The following is a 6,454-nucleotide window of genomic DNA, read 5'->3' on the forward strand; positions in this document are numbered from 1 at the left end:
CGTATGTTTGAATGCTGACAGATATTTATATTTTTAATGTTAAGTTTGTTTGGTGGCAAAACTTTTTTATTTGAAATTAGACACTATGTAAGGCAGCAGTTCTTGGCAGCTTGTCAGTCTGTGTTATTGATGTTATCTGACAGATTTATGGGTCACCAGAGGGCTGTAAATACAACTATCTGACCATATTGAGAGAAATATGCAAGTGGCTGTCGGAACACCAAACAATAATACCAAGATACCACTTAGCAGCCAAAACCTTAACATGTTGCTGAATAGTGACATTGAATGCATGAAGTTGTCAAAATGAAAAATAAACCAGCAATATGCATGTATTTAGCACCGTATTTGCTATTTTGATTTACTGTATTTGTACATTTGGTATGAATTACAGTTGGAATGTTGTAATTTAGTTAATGAGTTTAGAGGTAAATTTTTGGTGGAACAAAATTAAAGTGCTCTGAAGAATTTATCAAAGCTGCTACCAGCAATCTGACACTATTATGAAATAATCAGAAGAGAGAGAGACAGTGGAGGAATAGAACATTGCCATTGCTGGGGTTTGAAGGTCTGCATCTGTAGAACATGTATGTAGGAGAACTAGGGGTTGGAGTAAGTTGCATGAGCCACTGAACCTGTCTCATCTCTCAATAAGATCATTGCTGCACTTTCACACCAACTCCACACTCCTGTCCATTTCCATATCCCATTCGTCCCTTAGTGCCCAAAAATCTATCAATCTCTACTATTGAAACATAGAAGATTTTTTGGATTGGGCTGGGTGGGAGTGTCTATGTTGTGATGAAAAAGACATAACAATTATATTGGACAAAAGATCTTTAGCTTGTTCAAATATTCATTATACTGAATTGCTGTAGATTCTGTAGATAGTCTATACCCAATATGGGAAAATATCTTCCAGACACAAGTACAATTTTCATCAGCAACTCTTTGAATTAAGATTCTGTTGACTTGGTACTAAGGTTAAAGTTTGCTGAAAAGCCATTTCGCTCTGCATTATGGCCTTCAGAGAGTTCAAAATGGTTTTTCTTACTGGTTGTGATGATGTACGTAAGATTCAATAGATATGGATAACTTCCAAATCCTCAGCTGAGTGACCATTTCTCAGGTCTCGAATAACACTTGAACAAGTGCTGTTAGAGGATGATCAGAGAGAAGCACACTAACTGATCAGTTGATCTTTTCCCAACTTAGGAATCTGAAGGCAACTGGTGCATCCTTACAGCTACCTTGCACCAAAATTGGCAAACTCAGCTCTGGCTTCAGATCGAACCTGGTATTCTCCTGATCTTTCTAGCCGAGCACTGCAATTAGTGGTGATATTTAGCCTCTGAGTCATTGCAACAGCCAATTTAAATACAAAGAACAAAGAACAAAGAAATTTTACAGCCCTTCGGCCCTCGAAACCTGAGCTGATCCAAATCCACTGACTAAGCCTGTCGCCCAATTTCTAAGTAGCTGTATCCCCCTGCTCCCCACCTACTCATGCATCTGTCCAGACGCATCTTAAATGAATCTACCGTGCCTGCCTCTACCACCTCTGCTGGCAACCATTTCCAGACACCCACCACCCTCTGTGTAAAATACTTGCTACCTGTATCTCCCTTAAACTTCTCACCTCTCACCTTGAAAGCATGACCTCTTATTGAATCCTTCACCCTGGGAAAAAGCTTATCTCTACCTACCCTGTCTATACCCTTCATAATTTTGTAAACCTCAATCAGACCCCCCTCAATCTCCTTTTTTCTAATGAAAACAAACCTAACCTACTCAACCTCTCTTTATAGCTAGCACCTTCCATACCAGGCAACATCTTCGTAAACCTTCAATGTACCCTCTCCAAAGCATCCACATCCTCTTGGTAATGTGGTGACCAGTTGTTTTGGTTTAAGTAGTTACAAGTCTGAAAACAGATTAAGAGATCTGAAATTAATGTTAACAAGAAACCATGCATTAACTGGCTGCAAGTTTACCATATTAGTTTCAGCTTGTGTCAAAACAAACATGAAGCTTATTCCCAATATTCTCACATAAGCAAGACATTTTCTTTGCTACCTAATTAATGAACTATGGAAGTCCCCATATCCCTTGTTATTCCTCAGAGTAAAGTGTACAAATGTCCAGGGAGAGGAATTACTTCTGCAGACAATTTCAAATCGCGTAACAAAACTGAAAGCTTCCCCCTATTGCTTGAACTCTGCTCAACATGCAGCTGTAATTTCACGTTTGTTCCAAGTAAGATTACAGGTAGGTCAAAGGAACATTTTGGATTGACTGGGAACCACAGTAAACCTCCAGACAGATGCACAGTTTCATACAGCTTCAGAACCTTTCACTGTTCTGGGTCAGAGCAGCTGCTACAAAGTCAGGAAGGTCACAGACACCAACTGAAAATTGTAGAATTTCTAGTGAAATAAAGAATAAATACGCAATTGTACCCGTCATTTTTAAAAAATTTCAAAGGGAATCAAACTGACAGCAAAAGGTTATGCATTACTTATAAGACATACAGAAAAAGACCCTGCAGAAACATCAGTTGTCAATGGTAAGTAAGTGGACAGCACATAGTTTAAAAGAGATCAGTCTGGTTGGGAAACTGTCAGCCGTATTCTCGGCAGGGAGATTGCTTCATGGATGGGTAACACGTGCCAAGAAGGAGTTCTGGTGATGCTGAGTTCTTGACCTTGGGACAATCATAAAGTGTGAGTGCATTGTGCTGCAATTCTCACGAGCTGCCTGGTCTCCCATAGAGCTGGAGTAATCTCAGTAATTAGGGGTGGTGCAGGTCCACCCATGATCATGAACAAATCCCCGGTATTGCCAAGACACTGTAATGACCTAAGATTGGTATATATGAGAGTGAATATCCAACAAGTGAGAAGCCTATATGAAGGCACAGTGCTGCCTATCATTGATCACAACAAGCTGTCAATAATAAACTCAAAGACAAGTTTTTACCTAGGTTTGTAGAACATTAGCATTCATTTTAGCAGCTAGCATTTCTTCATTCCAAAATAGTCCTTGGTGTGCTGAAAACTAATGATAAATCTAAACCTTGTTTATTATTGCCTAACCTTCAGCTGTTACATATTAAAACGCATTGCCTTACTGGCACCTCTCTAAGTCAATTCAAATTAAGCTACTGTAAACAGCCCGATGTGAATCTGCACTCACCTCCTGACCTTCAGTACACCAAAGCACATGTGTTGTTGGATTATAATTAGAAATTGTCCAGTGCCTGCCTTTGTTTGGAACTAAGATGCAGCATAGAGAGTAGGTAAATTGAATTCAGCTGTAATCATCATAATCAAAATCAAATCCAATCACGGGTTTAAAACTGATAAAAGACACTCGCCACATCAGTAAGTGTCCATTTTCATGAAAGGAGGCATAAGGGCAAAACTCACAAGTGGCAAGTAAATATGAGACATTAATCCCTTAAATCATTTAATTTTAAACTAGGGACTGGGGTATCACTATCGCTGAATGGAGATTTTAGAATGAATCAGGAAGAGCACAAAAGTCGCCTCTTATCATTTGGAGCAAAAAGCCACAGGTAGGTTTTGTATTTTACCTAAACAACATCGGAATCAGAAGGAAAGAGTTGACCTGAGACATTAACTCTGTTTCTCTCCACAGTTGCCTGATCTGCTGAGTTTTAGCAGCTTTTTCAACTTTGCATCATCTGCAATATTTAGCTTTTGACTTGAAGCCAGACAGTTTGTTCAAATCAATGTAAGTTAGTCTAATCTCTAACACTATTCCCAACCTTACCCATGTTTACTAACACCAGAGGATAAAAGTGGAGAAAGTGTTCCATTCAAAGCACTGCGTAAGAGAAAAAAATGCAATTAAAATTTTAGGCATAGAACTAGCTATTTGGTTCATTTAAGCTTCAGAATGTTCATGGTTTTTATAACAGATGTTACAGTATTTCATTGCTTTAACATTAGCTGTCTGTTTCTTGTGGTATAAAGAAAAAGATTGTGCCAGTCCTGTGAGGTTACAAAGTTAACAAATCAGTGCGGTTCGTTTAAGCAGTAAAATCTGCACCCCACAGTGACCATGCAGAGTTGCTGTGTCTGATGTCCTGGATTCTAGTTGCACTTCCTTGCCCTTTCATTTGCAGCTCAATTACAATACCTTTATGCTTCTGTCTTTACTCTGCGGTAAATCTTACAGTGTCTGCAGGTTGAGTGCACATGTGTAGCTGACCTGTCTCAGTGGTCATTCTTTGGCATATTCTGTCTCCTGCAGGAGTCATATACACAGGTGCTGTTTCATCTTTTAAAGAGCTTTTATTTTATATAAGTCTATATGCAGGGTTAGTGTTCCATGATTCTGAAAAGCCTTGGCAGGGATGGGTGGGTGGGGATTTCATAACATTTGACAGAAATTTCATTGCTCATTATTGATTTAACATTTTCTTGAAGTTAATCACACTTTAAACAAAAAATAATACTTTAATTGTAATTTAAAAAGGCATTGTTAAGTGCATAGAAATGCTGCGGAATGGCATCACATTAATTTTATCACACTATACAATGATTTCACCAGTAATCATCTTTCTGATAACTGGATAACAAACTTTCAGTAACCATGTGTAAAATGTACACTAATTATTAAATACTACTGCACATAGATTGATTAAAATGCTGAAATCATTGAACTTTCCTTCAAGGATGACCATTTATGCAAAATATAAAAAACTTTTATCTCATTAATACAACAGGAAATAACTGTGCCCAGGTTAACTTAATAGAAAAACCTCTAATCATAATGTTGGTGAACTCTATGCCAACACAATGCGACAGTTTACCAGATTCTGTGCCTCATTCATTTTAATAGGAAGCAAAGCTGATTCGAAGTTACATTCATGAGTATTTGCGGCTACTGAAATTGCTTACCTAGACTCCAGAGAGTTTATTTAGTGATAACCAAGGAACAGGATTAAAAATCAGTTCTGATAAGGGTCAGCCTGCACAATGCTTTATTTATATGAGTTGAAATATAACTTGTATTCCTCAGAAATAACCCTAGTAATGCAGACATACACTTTTCATCCTCAAGCACGCATTAAATCTTATTAGCAGCAGTTACGTCTACAGTGCTAGGTCAGATTTTAATTGTTGTCATGAAAGTCATTGTAATTGTGGATCCAAACAATTTGTATTCTGACTGCAATCAATTTATATTCCTTCTGTGATTTCTTTCAATGCTGGGTTAAATGGATGAAAATCAGTGCATGCTCGCTGCTGTGCTCTCTATAAATAGTCTGTGTATTGGCCAACAGCATGGCTGATGATTTCCCCTGACTTTCTCAAGTCTCAAAGCATGGCTTGAGAGTCTCTTGCTTCCTCCTGTTTGGGTCCCAGAGCTTAACTGCTGAGTCTCCTGGTAACATCTGTGCTAAATCCCACAGAATGGCTGTTGAATCTCACAATAGTCTCATATATCAATCCCATGATAAGACTATTGAGGCCTCTTGTGTCCTCTGCCCAATATCCCACAGCAAAACTGCTGCTGCGTCCTTTGGTCTCCTCTGGCATTCTTGTCCATTCACCCCGTGGCATGGTTTGTCACGTTCCCCAAAGCCTTAAGCTCTCAGGTCAGCAATGTGGCTGCTGAGCCCTTTCATGTCTCCTGTGTTGAGCCCAGCAGTATGACTGTTGAATCCCATCTTTTCTGGTTGCTGAGTTTTTCCCCTGCAGCAAGGTATGAATGAATTGGCCATGTTTCAAATATTCAGATCAGCTCACTTTGACCACACTCCTTTTGTCCAAACTCAAATTAAGCCAGACAAGTATCGTTAAAAAAAAGAAATAAGAATTAGGATGACATTCAATGGCACATCATGCTTATGTAGGTGTAGTTCTACAAATTAAATCCAACAGGACATGCAATGTGGATGCAAGATGTGGAGTTCTGCTGATTGACAATGTCTCGTTCACATTTTGTAAACAAGAATCGGAGCTGGGTCAACAAACACTTAAATATTGGCTTGCCAATTCAGTAGAATGTCTGACATGCAGTGCATTTTAAGACATATTCAATATGATTTTCTGCCTGTTACCTTGGTTTTCCACTATATTGTGTCCTGTTGTGTGATTGTTGAGTCCCTTGCCATTCCTTTTCACCAGTCCTGATGTAACTCTGCTCACTGCTTCAGTGGGTGCTCAAGTCTTGTGGTCTCTGGTCATGTGGTAGCAAGTCCTGTGTGTCCTCCATTCAAGTCTCCAGTGCGTTCTATGAATCCTCTGGCATTCGTTGTCAGTTCAAAGCATCACTACCTCTTCTTGGTTTCCTGTGCTGAATCTTCCAGTGGTTTTGATGCTTCCTGCATGATCACACTGAGCTCCCTAATGTCTGTGATCCTCCTTTTCAGCCAAGTATACTTTGCAACATACTGTGAATTCTGACAGTTTGAACTATG

Source organism: Chiloscyllium plagiosum, unplaced genomic scaffold (assembly GCF_037043375.1).
Source record: "Chiloscyllium plagiosum isolate Xiang-an unplaced genomic scaffold, Cpla_swu_hap1 HiC_scaffold_22, whole genome shotgun sequence".
Taxonomy (NCBI): Eukaryota; Metazoa; Chordata; class Chondrichthyes; order Orectolobiformes; family Hemiscylliidae; genus Chiloscyllium; species Chiloscyllium plagiosum.